General features: G+C 38.5%; 1 long non-coding RNA gene across 1 annotated transcript; it reads right to left on the reverse strand.

Moving 5' to 3' along the window:
* Positions 1–6166: 6166 nt before the first annotated feature.
* LOC148128138 (uncharacterized) lies at positions 6167–17810 on the reverse strand. The gene is made up of 3 exons (XR_015740918.1): positions 17700–17810; positions 16603–16648; positions 6167–6967 (listed from the first exon to the last, which is right to left on the reverse strand). It is a non-coding gene; the product is annotated as an uncharacterized LOC148128138 (long non-coding RNA).
* Positions 17811–19220: the final 1410 nt, after the last annotated feature.

Below are 19220 nucleotides of genomic sequence, written 5' to 3' on the forward strand. Positions count from 1 at the left end.
GGTGTGGCTTGGTGGGCGTGACTGGGGAAGGATACTTTAAAATTTCCAGTCAGAGAGAGGTGGTATTTACCACTACTCAACATTTCTGCTACCAGTTCTCCAGAACTGGTCAGAACCTGCTGAATACCACCTCTCATTTAGACCCCTTGAAATAACACTTCTAGATGATAGGCATATACTGGAAGCATGCATGTAGCTTCATGAAAATGCTTCATAGCTTAGTGCAGGCTTTTTGTTGTTGTTTTTCTGGAATAGATCATTAGACCACTATCTTCTATAAGCAACTTACACTGAAAAGCAGCAGAACCGACTCGGTTCTGTTGCTTTTCAAAAACTGAGCATTCCTTCTTAACCAAAGAGGCCATTTTCCTTGGTTGGAAGAAAGAATTGCATGTGCTCCATGGCCTTTCTGAACTCTTTAATTAGACTGAAGACCTCAAGTAGGTTGAGCACTGTCCAAGCAGCACTGACTCTAACCCTTGTGAAATGGTAGAGCACTCTCATAGCCTCGGCCTCCAGTGTGCTGGAATCAGCCATTTCCTAACACAGAGACTGTTCAGTTACACATCTTCCATTCTGTTACCTTTGCAACTCTCTGCAAGCCAACTGGGTTTTACAAGTACTCAGTTAATGGATTGGGAAGAAGCCATGTGTGAAATCAAACAGAAGTTTTGAAATGATATGAGCCTTATGCCTAAGCACAATACTATCAAGGCAGAAGTTGACATTTCTTAGCAAAGAATTCTAATGATTTTGGTCCAAAATGTTTTGAATGCTCTATACAAGTGTTTTATTCTTCTTTCACTATGGACCCCCTTTAAATACTTTTTGTGGCCACAAATTATGGCCATGCATCCCCAAGACTTAACTCAGGATTTAAATCATAACATTTCTTCAAGCCTTCATGGATTCCTCTGGGACAACACTGCAGATCCCCACAGGGGTTTGTGGACCACAGGTTGAGAACCACTACCCTATAATATATTAGCATGGATTTATTATCCAAGAGTCAAAGAAATTTGAAATGATACATACACAACTCCTGTGAAGTTAGCTGTAGCTCAGATGAGGGAGCTATAGGCTTAAAAGACAATATAAGGACATTGTGAACTGGAAGAAAAATCTCTGTTTTGAAATGATTCAACTTCCAAATAATATATTTCCTTATTTCCCTGACCCTTCCTTTACTCTTTATCACCAGGGCAATTTGTATAAAAATAGGATCTGTGCCACTTATGAATTTGTGTGCTCCCGCTGCTTATTCATCCCTTGAAATCTTAATCTTTTGTGGCATTTATACAGTACCTTTCACCCCAAAGCACTTTACAGTAATTACTAATTGATATAAAAGGATCACTTCATCCACCCTTGACATGAAGTCACCTCTGTAGCAATAACCAGCTGTTTAAACATGTAGAGGAAAAAAGGGAGGGGGAAGGCCAAGGAGCAGGGAGGAGAAACACAGTAATTTAATACAGAAAGTAAAAAATAGAAGGAAGGAAATAAGGAAGGAAGGAGATAAAATATGTACAGTAGCATTTTATTAGCCATTATCTTTTTTAGTGAAGAAGGAAGAAGCTAACCACAAGAACTACAGGCATATGTCTTTTAGTTACTTTTGAGTAGGCTATGTACAATTTACCCTTAGGGCTCTCCCTTCTTACTTTACATTGTGACCTCTATTTCAAGTTATTCATAGTAACAATCAGGCAAGACATCTTTAAGTGTAGAGATGAGAAAGTGGAGTGCACTTTAATTCAAATCAAGTGACTGTACAGGTCAGCAACAGAATACTAAAAACTATGTATTTTATTTTCAAGATTTGCTTCTGGAACTTACGTCTATTCTGTTTAACTTTTGCTGTATAATGAAGCTCAAAAGTGTCCAGATGGTGAGGATGATAGAACATTAACATTCTTGGTGGCTTTCTTGAATATTTGTAAACCTTTGTATAAATGGGGTGTATTTTTGTATTATTTTAAATCTATAGATATAAAAATTCTATTAGCATGCAGAGTCCTATTTACTTACTCTAGTTTTTTATATATAACTTCAAATTGTTCACACAATTCTTTTTCTTGTCAAATGTCCTTTGTCACTAATACAATAATTTTCAGATCTGGATGGCCGTCATCTGCTATTGTTTAGAAGAGTCACAAATACCTGGCTCTTTACCTTGGCCTTTGGCAAGGGAGAGTGAGATCCCTCACTTCAGTCCATCTGGCCTGTTGTTCTTGCCATTTCTATCATTTCTTCTTCCTTTTTATCAGTTTCATTGTAATTTATTTGTTTTGATTCTCAGGAACTCCCCAGAATTGTTGGAAGTTGGGCAGCATTGCAAATTAAATAAGCAAGCAAATAAATGTGATCCATATTCCCATTGCATTATACAGTCTAACAGTTATTGCAAATCATTCAGGTGTTCAACCAACAATACAACAACATATGTACAAAATTAGCTTTATCCATAAATATATTATCCAACTATTTCTGTTTTACTCCCTGTTCATTATAAAATTATTCACTAATTGTTCAATTTATTACTGTACATGCAGATTGTCATCATTCTAGCCATTGTCTATCCACTGCAGGATGAAGGCTTCTTTGGCATGTTTCCAATCAATATGATCTTGAGCTTTTCTTTGCCAGTTGGGCCCACCATACTTGCTGATATTGTCACTCCACCTTGTTTTCGGCCTCTTTTGTGGATGCTTTATATCAAGTGGAATCCATTCTATGACTGCCTTGGTCCACCTGCCATCAGTTCTTCTTGCTATGTGATCAGCCCATTTCCATTTCAATTCTTTTACTCTTCTGATGGCATAGTATATTTTTGTTTGTTCTCTAATCCATGTGCAGGTCTTTTTATTTTGTCTTGTAATGCCAAGCCTGTATCTTTCCATGGCTCTTTGACTCACTCATAGCTTTGGTATTGATTGTAAGGTTAGTGTCCATGTTTCATTGGCATATGATAAGATATGATATGAAAAGATAGCACACACTGATTGAAAACTTTTCTCTTCAGGCATAGGGGGAGGTTGTTCTTGAAAATTACACTTAACTTGCCAAATGCCTGCCAACCATATTTAACGTGCCATTCAATTTCCCTTTTTTGTATCACCTTCCACTGAGATCCGTTGACCAAGGTATATATAGTGGTCAGCTGTGTCAAGTTCTTTTCCAGATGTAAACATTTTTTCTTTGGTGAATTTATTAAACATAACCTGGATCTTTTTCAGGTTTATTTTTAAGCCAAATGGTTCTCGTACTTAGTGCGGCTTTTGTATGTGTCTTTCTAACTCTCCTGAGTCTTGTGAGAAGAGAACATACCATCTGCAAATCTTATGTGGCTTAAATAGGTGCCATTGATTTTCTTCCCATCTTTTGCCCAGTCTAGTCTGTGAAATATTTCTTCAAGGCAGGCTGATAAAAGGATAGGTGATATTGTATCGCCTTGACTTACTCCCTGTACTATGTTTATTTCCACTTTAAGATCATTAAGGCAAATTCTCACCATTGTTTTTTCATGCATTGATTACATGCTTATATCCATCATATTTTTTTCTCATTCAAGAACTACTCCATACTTATTCAGAAGATTCCAAAATCTAACCAATTTGGTTTACCATAATTTTTCTTTAAATTAATAAATGAACATTTTTTTCTTGCATTAAGACATTACTCAATAGCCAACTAAAGAGACCCTCTGCCTAACATAAAGCTGCTCTGCCTTCCCAAATTTTGTTCAGTCTCATTTCTCATATCCTTATAATTGGAATTTGGCCAAATGTCTTCCCAGGTATATTTAACTAACCCCCAATGTATCTTTTTGCATTTCATCCTTTCCTTTTGTACAGGGGAACAGTATTAACATTCTTCTAATAGTCATATATAGGTGCAAGCTTCACACAACTTGTACAACTATTCCATGAGCGAAACACTTCCATAGTGTCTCCAGTTATACCAGTGACATAGGATCATTAGAAGTAAATGGCATAAAATGGTTGTAAATAAATTTTTGTCCATTCTTTTTTTCGCTTCCAGCATTTTCATCATTTGTTTCAGTTCAGTTTTTGATTCATCACTGTCATTCACATGTATCTAAAATATTCCTCAGATTTCCTCATCTCAGCTTCATTTCCAATAATTTAATCAGACATTTTAAACTCTGCTATTTTACTGGAGGTTACTTGGGTAGTCCTCTTCATCTTTTTTCAAAACCTGTTTTTAAAAGGTCCATTAATAAAATTGACCTTTCTTCTTTTTGACTCTTGTTTCATTCTTTTTCTTCATATACACATCATACAATATCCTTGTCTCATTCTCATTTATTGCATCAGTAATTCTTTTATCTACATTTATCTACATTCACATTCTCTTTTACACCATCATTCCACAAGGTATTCTTTTGATAATTTTATGCCATCTCATTAGCATGATCATACTTCCATTTGAGACACTTTGTAACACAATTCTTTTCATTATGTTCCAAGAAGTTTCCATCTCTTCTTTCTTTAAATCTACATTTGCTTCATTTTGTTGAGAAAATAATTACTGCATCTTCTGCATATTACTAAAAAGTGCTATGTGATAGCTTCACTTGATACACTGAAAAGTGAAGTTCAATATTTGTAGTCCCATCTGATGATGACCATGGCATATGGAAAATCGCAAATGGAAGTGTATGATTAATAAAGATAAAAAGCATGAATTAATGAGTGAAAGTAAAGAAAACATGTAGATATATGTGTCAGTGAAACTAATATAAAGTTAACAAATTTACATCAAGGTAATTAAGGTAAGTAATCTGATCTTGTGAAGTGAATGGATATAACTTCATCAACTTCAAAGGGGTAGACTTAACAATGAATGAAGGGGCTAAAATATTTTAGAAATGATGATTTGATGTTATCTAGATTCTGAGAGCACATGAAATAGGAATTAATAAGTTGTTAACAGATTTAGAATGAAATAATCCAACTTTTGCTTATAACTACATGTTACACTCCAGTGAATAATAATAATGGAAAATGAAAAGTTTGGAAAAACTGTGCAGCATTCTCAATGAATGTAATTCAAGGAAAAAGGCTATACTGCTAGGTGACATGAATATATGGGTAGAAAGAGAACAATAGAATAAGTGATTGGGCCAGAATGAGAATGAAGATTAAAGTATCTGTTTCAGAAATGGATGTTTCAGATATCTGGATTAAACAAAACTCTATTGATCTATAATTAGGGCAAAGTTTTTGTGCGTGTGTGTGTGTGTGTGTGTGTGTGTGAGTGAGTGTCTCTTAGCCAAGGGAGCCAGCACTGTCTGAAGATATTGCTGTGGTCATGTGGCCAGAATCACTATATGCCAAGATGCGCAGAACACTATTACCTTCCCACCAAAGTGGTACCTATTTATCTACTCACATTGACATGCTTTTGAACTGCTAGGTGGGCAGGACCTGTGGCAAGTAACAGGAGCTTACCCCATCAGCATGCACACACACACACAAATGCACACAAGCACACCCCCACATACACCCACATACATACACACACACACACACATATATATATACATACACACACACATATATATGTGTGTGTGTATGTGTGTGTGTGTACATGGATGTATATATGTGTGTATATGTTTATGCATATGTGTGTATAAATATGTGTGTATGTGTACACAAAATACATAATATATATGTGTGTGTGTGTGTGTGTGTGTGTGTGTGTGTGTGTGTGTGTGTATGAAATGAAAGAGAAATAAACAAGCAGGGAAAAAAGAATTGAAGCAGAATGAATCACTGAAAAAACAAAAATACAAGTCCTATAGGAAAATATTTTAGAAGATACTGTATAGACTAGATTAGTGACTTTAGTAGTCCAGCAACATTTCATACTAATGGTAAAGTTATCAATCAGTTTTGCCACATTTAGGCCATAACCTCAATCAAGCTCCATTTTAGAACAAATAGATTCATGCAATTCCACACAAGTTAGGATCTCTAATTTATAGGCTACTTCATAAGCCCATATCCCTCACCAATGGAATGTATAGTCTACAGACACAATGAAGTGCTTCAAATTCCACGTGGTTAAAAAGCATATTTATTGCATTTGCTCAGATACTGTTTGGTTTTGTTACTTTTTATGTTTCAGAAATGGATTCTGTTATACAAACCAAATTCAGGAAAGAATTTGGCTCACATTATCAAAGGTAGTCTTTTCATTTTCAATCATTAGAATAGTAAATCTCATTTGCATAATTAAAACACAGTTAAAAGACTTTTACTTTTAATAATCACTGTTCAGAATGATGCTCTGTAAAATGTTTTTGCTTCCAATGTAAACTATTTCTTCCCAGAGATTGGGATGACCTGTTCTTGGGTTCCAGTGAGACCCTTAGTATGGTACACATAATGCCATGGCCTTAGAGACTGAAGAGTTAACCATGTCTAGGTAGACTCCTGTGGCTCCTTATTTTCAGCTGCCCACCAACAAATTAGAAGATAACAACACTACAAGGACTATTTTGTAAATGCATAATACTCTCCAGAGTAAGAAATCTCCCTCTCCCCCACAATACAGTTGTTGCTGTTATTGCAACCTCATAAACACTAATTTTTGAAAAGGAATGTTCATCTCACTGTATTTTCCTAATTTCTTTCAGTATATCTCTGAATTTATTTAAAAAATTAGAATGTAAGACAATAGATAGGGTGGATGGTAAAACTTCAAATGTGTAACATTATAAGTTTTTGGTTTTACAATCCCTTTGATGGATTATTTAAAAAAACATTGATTTATACTGCTTTGCTTCCATTTCCACCAAAATGTCATTTCCTATATTTAGGCAACTGAATTCAAATCATGTTGTTCTGATATGATGTCTTCTAGATGGATTGTGACTGTATTTTGCTTGGTGAAAAATTTGGAAGTTGCAATCTTGTCACATTTGGAGGGCATCAGTCTGGAGAGGGGAGGAAGAGGGGGATCGAAGAATACATTAGGGACCGGAAGATATGAATGAACATATCCAATCTGACTTCCTTCCTCTTCTGTGCAAATCCTTGTTCTGCCTTCATGTTGAAAAGCAGGTAACGTTGCCTTGGACTGTACTGTTGAAAGCCTTTTGTTCCTGGCTTCAGACGTTTGGCCTAAACAAAAGGCCAGCTCATCGTTTCAGAAAACTTAGTCCTTCTTTTTCTTTATCTTTATTTAAATCCAGTGTACATTAGAAGGAAAGAAAGATCTAAGATCTCAGATAAACATTTAATGCTAAATTCAGCATCCAAGTGGAGAAATCTTTCTCCTGCATATCTTTGTGCAAATTATAAAATACTGCTAAAAGTCTTAACTGAATTTGATCTGGAACATAGACAACCAATAGATATTTGTAAAAATTCCTTGACCGTTCTTGAAAAATCAATCACTGGTATAGTCCATGAAGTAATCATGACAGAACAACTGATAGAAAAGGTTGCAATTTTCTGGACACTTAATCTATCACAGTAAAATTTAGTCCATTGCTGCTAAAGGTATAGGACCAAAACTTCTGTTACTTTAGATCAATTCTGAAACTTTCAGTTGTGAAGTAAATGATCATTCCTGTGGGGACAGCCCAGTACAAAATACAAAATACAAAAGGAAAGAAAAACTAACCTTTGGTTTAATACTGTGTTTCTCACAAAATGAGGCTGGGCCTTATTTTTTTTTGACCCCCGAAAAAACGGCTAGGTCTTCTTTTTGCGGGTAACTTAATTCCCCCCTGCTTGCATCCTTGGGCGGGTAGGTGGCGATGGCTTGGATGTTGACCTCAGCGTTGGTGGGGCACTTCGTATCGGGAAACCTTCCACCACCGTTGCTTTCCCCTCTCCCTGTGCTGCCGTGGCATTTAGACCAACGCCATGGCATTTGGCGCAGCCATGTGTGGTCAGCCAGGGCTCCTCCCTGCAACCAGAGCCTGGCGGAGACACTCGGCTTCAGGCGCTCCTGTCGCCACCTTCCCTTCACCTTCGAAGGCAAAGCCAATTCTTTTAAAAATGATGCCCTACTACTGGTACAACAAAGACTCCCCTGCCTGAGAGGGCAGCCCAACCCCACATGGGGAGGCAAAATCTCCCAGGGCCGCAGCGCAGGATCGTCCCACCCTGGGAGAAGCGCCTAGCTGCCGACCCAAGCTTGGTTCCCTTCCCAAGTCCCTCCAGCCCAAACCCAAAGGGGCCACCAGGAGAGGCCACCCGAGGCAGTGATAGTGCCCACCCATCCATGGACAGGGAGGCAAGGCGATGGCCTGTGCCGCATCCTCCTCCGAGCTGAGCCCCGCCGAGTGAGCACCTCTGCCCATGCCGCTGCAGCATTTGGAGCTGCCTGTGCATTTGGAGATGCGTGGGGATAGGGACGGGCTGGGCGAGGGGTGGAAAGGATGGGCGGCTTCGGGCTCTCTCCGCCGGACCCACCAGCCAGGGAAGCAGCGCTGCCCTCACCTCGCCTCCCTGTCTGTGGATGGGTGGGCACTATCACTGCCTCGGGCAGCCTCTCCTAGTGGCCCCTTCAGTTTTGGGCTGGAGGACTTGGGAAGGAAGCCAAGCTCGGGTCAGCCTGGCTCTTTTGCTTGGCAGGCAAGTGCGCACCCGCAGCTCACTTTCCTGGATCTGCCCAGCCCTCACAGCTCTGGTGTGGCCCTGGTGGGATGAGCGGAGGGTCCGGCGGGGAGGCGCTTGCTGCCTTGGCGAGAACTCTGCCACCGGGCAGAAGGGACCGCCTGTCAGCTGTGCTGGGCATCCCAGGCGAAGCTCTTCGTGCTCTGCCCAGCACCAGGTAGGGATGGCAGCTGGGCGCTTCTCCCGGGGTGGGCTGATCCTGTGCTGCAGCCCTGGGAGATTCGCCTCCCCACGTGGGGTTGGGCTGCCCTCTCAGGCAGGGGAGTCTTTGTCGTACTGGTAGTAGGGCATCGTTTTTAAAAGAATTGGCTTTGCCTTCGAAGGCGAAGGGAAGGCGGTGACAGTAGCATCTGAAGCCAAGTGTCTCCGCCAGGCTCTAGTTGCAGGGAAGAGCTCTGGCTGGCTGTGCGTGGCTGCGCCAAATGCTGTGGCATTGTTTTAAATGCTGTGGCAGCACAGGGAGAAGGGAAAGCAATGGTGGCAGAAGGTTTCCCGATACGAAGTGCCCCACCAACGCCAATATCCAGGTATGCAACAAAAGTACTTCCTAACAGCAAGCCCCCCCTGCCATTCTCCCCCATTTTGCATGTTTAATATAGGCCTTAATTTGTAGGGAGGGGCTTAATTTGATTTTATGCCTATAAAGCATGCTGGGACTTCCTATTGGGGGAGGCCATATTGTTGGAGAAACACGGTAGTTCACAATTTAATGGCAATAGAGATTTGGGGGCTGGGTCAGATCAACTTCCTGCTATAAATAGATTTATTTTATATTTGTGGGGTGCTGTCTTCGGCAATGATGGGTGCTAAAAATGGACTAAAATTAATGTACATACTCAGCAGGGGTGGGCTGCTACAGGTTTGTATCAGTTCAGGAGAACTGGATGTTAATTTTACATTTGGTTTGCTGAACCAGTAGTTGAAATGACTGGCTGTCTCTACCCACATGCCTCCCCCAGGAGTCTCCACATGGTCCATTTTGGATCCCAGATAAGTGCAGACCCATGCAGAGGCTCAGGGAGGGCAAAAAATGGGCCTGCTGGAGGCTCTGGAAAGCTGGAAAGGGGCCTTTTTCTGGCCTCTGGAGAGCCTCCGGAGCCTGGGGAGTCCATTTTTGCTCTCCTGGAGGCTCGAGGAAAGTCTTTGGAGCCCAGGGAGGGTGAAAATATGGTGCAGGAAGCCAACTAGGCCACACCCACTATGGCCATGTCTACCCAGAAACCAGGCAGAAAAAATTTGCTAAATTTTTTGAAGCCTACCCCTGATACTCAGTATTAGGAAGTTCAGGTGGATTAATGATATTGTTCAAGTTTCATGTTTGAGTTCCAGGAAATAGAGGAAAGATGGAGGGAAAATTGGATGGGAGACGGGGCAATGTACTGGTTAACAGAAGGAATATGAGAAGGCACTAAGACCATCAGTTAAATTGCCTACTGAGATATTATTTGAACAGGTAAAGAAGAAAGAAGAAAGATCCTGGCTCCTTTCCCCTTTACCTAGCTCAGGTCCAAACCACTGCTTCCCTGCTGAAATGACAGTGTGTGGAAATGTGATTCTTCAGCAGTCCTTAAGGTTAATGGGCAGAATGATGTCCCATATAGGACTATATTTATAAATGGCTGTAGTCAATTTTTAGAAAGGAAAAGAAGAAAGGGGTCTACAGAAGGACACACTTTTCTTGAGTGATCTGTTAAATTAAACATTTTTGTAGCAGTTTTTCAACTATTAGTAGTATTAGATCATTCTTTAAAAACCAACTCAGTGAAGTACATTCAAAGGACATAGACACTGGCAAAAATACAATTTAAGCTTGTATTAAGACTGTTGAAGCAAGTTTACTGAATGTATTCTGAGAATCCCAGTGCTGCCTTCTTTGTATGTTTTTGAACCTGACCCAAACACCTGAATAGAGAGTAGAAGAGGATTGACATTCCAAAATCTGGGCATTATTCATTCTTACCAATAGGACTTCAAATACTGAAAGAGATGCAGGATAACTTGTCCAGATCTCAGAGAGATTAGACTCTATATAATATTGGCTGCAGTAGACTTTCATCTTCATGAGAGTTCCTGGTTCTAAAAAATGACTGAGGTGCTTTCTCTTAATAATAGCATTGGCTTAATATTCGCCTGTAAAGGTATGTATTATCTGAGATATGGAGTAATATCTGAAAGAGATGCATATTTGTTTTCTGTAGAACTTCAACCAGTACCAGGTCATTTACTTAACATGAGCTTCCCATTGGTGCCTTTCACTAGGGCAAAAGAAAAAGAAATAGAACATCCACCAGTTTTGATCTATTGGAAAGCACTTCTCTGAGTGTGAAAAGCCTTAATCTCTTTGTAGTTGCATTTTCTCTTTGATTGATCAGGTCTTTTTAAAAGTATCTTATAACAATCAAAGTATTCCTGAGAAATAATTGTATAGGTGATGGAAAGACAGGTGTATCTCTTTATTTCATTGTCCTGGTGGAAAACAATCCTTTTGCAAGAGGAAATATTATTTTTTTCTTGCATTGAATCCTTATACTAAAATGACCTATCCTGATGACATTTTTGCTATGGGATTTTGGTGGGTTTTCAACTTGATAATTATTTTAAGTTGTGCAACTAATTTAAATCTCAATGCTTAACTTTGTATAAAACTTAAAAATCAATACCAGTCCCTTCTGATTTTATTTTCCATGCATGTCTGGGCAGCTGAGACACTCATCAGCTTTTTCACACCTTCTGGCAATTAAACAAATTAAATATGTTGCTAGAAAAAAAGGGCTGATAAATCCACTAGGTTAACAATTGCTCTCAAGCCATCTGTTGACAACTACTATAGGCATTGTTCTTGAGCTATTTGATGATATGAAGTTCCAATAATTAGTTCTAATAATTGGACAAGTTTATCAAGAACTATTTCAGAAGAGCAATACAGTTGAGGTTGATCAAGATTGATCAGTAAAACTGTGAGAGCAAAGAATAATCACACTGTGTTTTCAGTCTTCCTTCCACTAACTTTGTGGTTTCTCCCATTACCAACATTTAGAAAATAAATTCTCAAAGCAATAATTTCTTTTTCAGTTCTTTGGAATGGTCCACTAAGAGAAGCCTACATTCTTCCTGTTTTCCAAATCTATGTCCAGCTGTTTTCCAAAGTTTGGGGGAAGAGGAGGAGGAGTTGCCAGATTTTTAAAGAAGTGGATGTGTAGATGCAATCAAGATGTATTGGTGCATCATGAAAACTCAGCCAGGAGGGTCCCTGGATACTCTTAGGCTCAACATTGTTTTTCAGCCTAACGTATCGTACAGAAAGTATGCATACAAGTCAAGGAGAGGACAGCCACACATGTATGAAACCTGTGGGAATGACCATTCATCGCAGCCTCTTGTCCTGCTTATGTGTAAACATAAGCACTTCTAAAAATGGCACATTTTATTTGTAGCCCAGATATGATTAGGTTTAAAATTACTTTGTATTGATGGAAAAAATCAGAAGAAAGGTCACAATTTCATCAGATTGGAATTTAATCTGTGGGTATTTGTAGCTATATAAATACAGTTACAACAAGTTTCGGCATTGGTCTGTCATCCTGGTGCAAGAATAGGGTACCTTTGCATCTATTTTATTGCTTCTCTTTTCTAATATTCCATTATTTCCCCTCTTCCTTCCTTGATCCATTAATTCCTTCCTTCCTATTCAAGAGAGAATAGCTTCTCTCTTGAACTTATTGAATGAACTTATTGAACTTAAATGAACATTGTTCATTTATTAACATAATAGTTGTGTAATGGAATCCAAGACATTGCCATTTTTCATACGGGGAACTAAGACTCAGGATTGATTACAATGTATCATATTCAACTTATACATTTGCCTCATTTATGAGAACATAAAGCATTCATTTTGACAGACATACAAAAGGAAAAATCAGTCCAAGTGTGTCAGAAGAGAAATCCAAAGGCACTCCCACTGACGGAAAAGCAAGTATTCCACCCCCCCCATCCTTACCTCTGTGGCTTCCTGGGCTTCCTGAACTTTAGATTTTTAAAAAATGGCTGATGGCTATTACAGAATACATTGGTCGCTATGTAATATGTTCCATAAAGAATGAAAATGCAACTAAAATGAAAGTTTATAGAAGTTTTTACTGAATCAAGAGATTTTAATAAATTAAAGGAGGCCTTCTATTTGCTGAAGAACAATTTTGGATCTGATCCAGAATTTACTAGTTCATAAACTTCACACATATGATATCAAGCAATCACTTTCATATGCAAACTGGTGAGTTCCCATGGCTCTAACTTCCAAAATGGAACATTAATAGAACTTGGACATAATGGTTTTCTATGGGATGAAACATTTATATGTGGGAAGTATGAAATCCTTGATCTTGCAGAAAGATTATTCAAGATTATACAACATATACCATATAATTTCTACGTTCCAAAATCTGATGTGGAACCCTGAATCAATTCAACTAAATAGGTCAGTGTATCTAATCTTCTACAAATGGACCTTGAGTTTGTTTTGAGGTTCTAGCAAGGGAGTGCAGCTATCGTATACCCTTGACAGAAGACTCCTATCTGGGATGGTCATTCTCTTCCACCTAGTGGGCAGCTTTGGGAGGGACACAAATGGAGCTGTGAGAGAGGGGGAGCGTAGCTATCATATAGCCTTGACCAAAGATTGGTAAACTCCTTCTCTCTGAGATGGTTGTCCGCTTCCACCGAGCGCACATGAAGCAGTGAGGGAGGAAGGGGACACCCACCTAGCCAGGCAGATCAGTCACATCAACCCTGGCAATCAATGGGATGACAGATGTTTTGCCAGATCACTATCACATGTATCTCATTATTAACTGAATTAGATGTACTGAATCAAATTGGTTCAGAATGATTCAGAGATTTCCTTATAGGCACATATGCATTTTAATGCTCCAAACTATATTGGATCCAGTTTAAAGATTAAGTCTGAATTGATTCATTTGGATTAAGTTGGATTGTCCTTTCAAATTGATTCAGATGTTCAAATCAAACTGAAATAGATTCAATGTACACACATCCCTGTATGCACTTACAAAGCTATAGTTAGAAGTTTCCAGCATGGAGCAAAATTGATATTAATACTTTCTTAACATGTGTTTCAATACTGTTATTTCCTTTTACAGCTATATATACTATAGTAAAAATATGTGAAACAACCCTACAGAAAGATACTGAAAATAATGCATCTAGTTTCATCTATGGTACTATTTAGCTGTTTGGTTGTATAGATTTTTACAGCATTCCTGCTTCGTACATGTTAATGAAGTTTTAATGTTTTTAGAGTAATGTATACCCTGATATCTCAATCTAATTTTCCAATTTAGATTTAATGGGGGAGGGGAGAGCACAAAATATGTTCTATGAGAGAAATATAAAACTCTGGTAATTGACTTCAGGAATATCATCCAATTTTCTCTTAAATTGAGATGCCAAAGCAACTACTTTGCCTTTTAAATCAGATAACAAAATTATTCCAGGTATAAAGTGATGGCAAAAGAAGAGTCTGTAGTAAATAGCCTGTGAATTCAAATGTGGCCTGCATCTTTCTTTAAGATTTCTCAGTTCCTATAAATTAGACAGATAAATTGGTAACTCACCTATTGCATCCTGGTAAACAAACATTTAAAAATAAATTTGTTACCTTCATCCATTATGCTAGCCTAGTTTCAAGCATTGTAAATAAAGGTGGTACAGTGATGGGTTTTTGAATTAGAATTCAAAATGAGTCTTGCAGGACACTAATGAAAAAACAAGTAATTCTAACAATTTAACATAGCACAACTGAAGCATTTGTATTAACCTCAAGATGATCTAAAACTGCAAGCTCAGACATGGTGAGATCCAAACAGTAACCTGTTTTTCTTTGCCATGGAGGAAATATAGAATTTAATTTGAACAACAGCATCATTTTATTAAACTTCAAAAAAAGGAATGAAGGCTTATATTGGAGTTTTGATGAACAATCTTAAAATTCACCACTGGATTTAGATAATTATACATTATCTATTTGTTCATCAAGCCTGGTGAACCTGATTTCGGAAAAAAAGTTTTGTCAACAGAAAAACATAAGGCTTCAAAAACCATAATTTTCCCCTTTTATAACTCTCAGATCTAATCATAACCTTCTTTCTTAGGCTAGTTTACTATGTGAATAGAGTTGTGGGTCTGTATATAACACTAACTTGTTGTTTTCTTATGTTTTTAATCTTAATTGGTAAAGACACAGGAGACTTAACCCTAAGATGAGCTGTCAGGATTGATTTTTCATAGAGTTTTTAATACATGTGCAGCATTTTTACACCTTTGAACAAGTAGTAATGGATTATAAGGCGACATCACCTTCTTTGATGCTCACCAGTCTCCTGCCCCACTTTTCTTTTTCTAGGTTCTTTTATTTAAATGGTATTAATCAATGGAAACTCACTGGGTGACTTCACGTTAGTCTCACAAGTAAAATAACAAACAAATCAAAAAGAAGTTGGCATACTACACAAGTAAGCACCACACTCCACCAGCTTTGTATGTATTTATAGAAATGCTACTTGGCTACAAAGAACTCAAGTATAATATTCTTAAATAATAAGATGTTTGGCTGCTGCACTTTGTAAGACATATTTCCCTCTGTCCAGAAAAGAATTAAAAGTCAGGAAAGTATTCTAGGAAGCTGTCAGGAAACAATTTCAATCAGCAGATGGATTTTTGTGGTGGTATACAACTACCGCAATGGTGAATCTGTGAATGAGTAGGAGCTCCATATCAGCCATTTTATGAGAGTCCTTAACAACGCATCTGAAAATTCACTTTGTGGGGCAGAATAGTAGGCTTCTTCTGACCTATTTAATCTATATAGGACTCTATATCTGGTTGCAAAAATAAGTTCAGTCAATAGAATGCAGGAAAATTAAGCTTATTTCTTGCTTTTGTTTGCTCCCATTTAATGGTTATATGGAATTTTGTAACCATAATTGGCATGGTTATCAGCTTTTAATCATGTTTCTTTATATAAAAGAAAAGAGAGCAATGGCTCCCTATAGCCCGTCTGTGCTCAGAAACAGAACCTTACTAGCAAGGGCATTTTGATTTGAAAATCCATCTAAATATTACAGTAAGAGAGGAAGCAATATGAAGCCTATTTGCTAATGGTACTGATTGACAATTCCTTGCATTGGAGATAGGGCAGAACAGAGCAAATATACTAGTGATTTTATACCTGCCCCCATTACTATGTCATCATTCTGATCCATTCATAGGATGTACGTGTGCATTTTTATGCTCAGAAGACTATTTCGATGTATTTAATTATGAGATTGCAGAACAATAGGGCTGAATATATCTAGAGGGCACATGCTGGGGAAAACTGCCCATGGGCCAAGGTGGGGTTTCGGCAGAATAAACTGGTTTATCATTGCCAACAAAAACACTTGGGCTAATTATATTATATTTCTCTGAGGATTTTAAGCATAGGAGATAACAGCTTAAGTGTTGTTTATATGAGACCAACCTGCACTTGGCAATTTGTTTTTGTTGTCTTCAAGCTATGTCACCTGTGACAACCATATGCCAAAAAGATAACCAGGATCCAAATCAATGGCATACTGTGCCACTAGGCATTTGACCGCTCTGTCAGGGGCTGATGTGTTTGGAAATCTACATGAACTTAATGTAAAGCTAGGCTGTCACTAGAAAACAAGGTCAGATGTAGCTGACCTCCTCCAGAATGAAATAAGTCAATCAACAGTTCTTCGTCCTTGTGCTATGGATGTTTCCAGAGCTTCTCAACTTTGATTCACCTCTTGAATGTGTAAACAAATCAGAGTTTAAAGTGAACTTATGGATTGCCTTTTGTCCCAGGATAATTAATTGGAGGGGGGAAAAGAACAAGTCCAGTGCTTCTATGTAAACTCACCTCATATCCCTGGTGATTGTTGTGACATTTTCAATTCCATATGGAGCTGCAAAGATGTAACAGGGAGACCAATTATGTACTAAATTGGGAATGTATTCAATTAACCATATTTCTCAAATAACCTTATGCAGAAATTTATTGGAAGGGTGTTAAGTGCTCAAAGTAAATGTGATTTCCATCTGCAGCCACTTAGGGACAAAAGCTGATTACTGACTGTTGTTGATCTCACTTCTATTACCAATATAGAAAATTGCCTTAGTATAACTTTTTTGTCCATTAAGCAACAAAAGATTGGGGTTTGTCAGCAGGATGAAGCAAACTAATCCTTGCATCTGTCGGCAGTGCTTTAGTCCTTGTTTAATATTTTGTTCATATATATGTACTACCTACATATTAACTAAGCCTTCATTAACAATGGATTTAATTTTAAAGCAATAAAACACGAAGCAATAAAATATTGTGCCTTAAAACTTAAAGTAAAATAATGAAACTATCTGAAAATACAACAATGTAAAATGCCTAGGCAAACTGTAAGTGCCCACCAATGCTTTCCAACCCAGGATGGAAAGCCATTGCAAGTTCAGGATGTTGTTATAACATTGGTGAGCTTCTCTTTAGCATATCCATCATAGACTTCTTCTATCGCTGGAAGGGCCCCTTTTGACAAAGTTAATAATGGCAGGTTACTAATGTAATTCCATAGATATTTGGATTCCAAGCCATTGAAGGATTTAAGGATAACACCACCGCATTGAACTCGTATTAATAGCAAACATGCAACCTTCCAGAGTGACCTATTTGGCTTCGTTGAGACAATTTCCACTAACTGAATTTCCTCTAAAGCAGGGGTCCCCAAACTTGGCAACTTTAAGACTTGTGGACTTCAATTTCCAGAATTCTCCAGCCAGCTATGGGAGTTCTGGGAGTTGAAGTCCACAAGTCTTAAAGTTGCCAGGTTTGGAGACCTCTGCTCTAAAGGATGAATTTCCTGCAAAGGATCTTTGAGAAGGGTCAAATGTCTCTTTTAAGCAGCTTTGTAAACCCATGCAGTTACTCATACTCTCTAAGTATAAAGCGGTCTCATTGCTTTGCTTTACCTGCTCCAACTGCTTGTAATATTCAGAAGAGACTTTGCAAAGAGGTAGTTCAGTTTGACCTAGAGGCAGTCAGCTATTTGGGGCCATCTTCCAGCTGTTGTAAGTGCTTGAGGAGGCTGCAAATCAAAGGACCGCATCAATGTAAATTACATCACCTCAACTGAAATAAATTAAAGGAACTACCAGGTTTGTAGGTCTATTGTATAACAATCCAAGTCTGAGCTTCCCACAGCATTGATGTGAGTTGCTGAACCAAGTAAAGTATGTAAAACTGATCCAAGCCACTGCAACCATAGGGTTTCCTCTGACATTTGTATCATAGAGTGTCCCCAGATATAGACCTCCAAAATTGGTATGAACCATTAAGAACCGATAATGGACCAACTATCATCACAACATGTTTCATCCCCTTGACAGCAATTTCAGCTGGACTCTATACAATCCAGCCCTTTGACAACTTCACTTGATTCAGATGGCAAAGAAAAACAGAGCTGGGCATTATAAGTACGCTGTATTTGCAGATCTCCACTGATTTTTGTGGACTCATACAGCCCTCAAATAGTAAAAGCTATGAAGTCAAATGTGGATATTCATGTTGAAGCATCCAAATTTTTGCAGTATTTAAAACATAAGAATAGGTTGCTGGCACTTTGCAGGCAGGGATATATCTTCCCTTTTCATGAAGGGAAGGAAAAAGGGAGAATTTTTTTTGAAGAGTGCATGAAAAGAATGTAGCACACCAACATGGATCTAAATCTGAAAATTGCATTAAGAGGAAACCATATATAAGGATAATAAATAAATCTTAATTTGCCAATAATTAAGGTGTATGTGCAGGCAGGACAAAGACAAAGAGTGTAAAAGAGAGAATTATACACATAGAAATATGCACATACAGTAATTTAGAAGCCCCCATACCAGACTGCTTTGTAGCTTCCGCCCTACCCAAAAGCTCTATGCCGAGATGTAATAGGGCACACAAGTGGAGTGTAAAGTCAGTGGGATTACATTTTCCTAATTATTTTCTGGTTGAGGTTTACATCCCAGGCACAGAATGAGATCAGCCGGGACTTGCCTCTTGAACAAATCGCTCAGACTTAATCATTGCTTGCATACACAATAATGGAGGAAGGGGGTGTGGGTGGGCTTTGCAGAAGAGGCTGAAAAAAGACAGAGCAGTGTTTCTTCAGTCACAGTGGCAAGAAACAAAAACCTGGAGGGGAAAATGCTGTTGGACCGCCACCAATTTTTTTCTCACTAGAGACGGGAGCCCATCTGCTGAGCGCTGCAACTTAGCTTTAACTACTGTTCAGCTTGCATCTCTGCAGAGATCAATCTGTAGCACTGGCAGATGGACCCCTTCCTCCCTGAGTAGCTGTGTTATTTGTTTAATAAATTTAATTAATATCCTCCTTGCACTGTATTGCTCCCAGAATAGAAGGCTCTTTCCCTGCTAACTCCATCACAGGTAATTTCTCAGAAAAGACTAGCAGGGCCCCAGGACACTGAAAAATTAAAATC

The sequence above is a fragment of the Pseudonaja textilis genome, chromosome 1, assembly GCF_049901715.1.
Source record: "Pseudonaja textilis isolate UNSWEBS1 chromosome 1, rPseTex1.2, whole genome shotgun sequence".
NCBI classification, from domain to species: domain Eukaryota; kingdom Metazoa; phylum Chordata; class Lepidosauria; order Squamata; family Elapidae; genus Pseudonaja; species Pseudonaja textilis.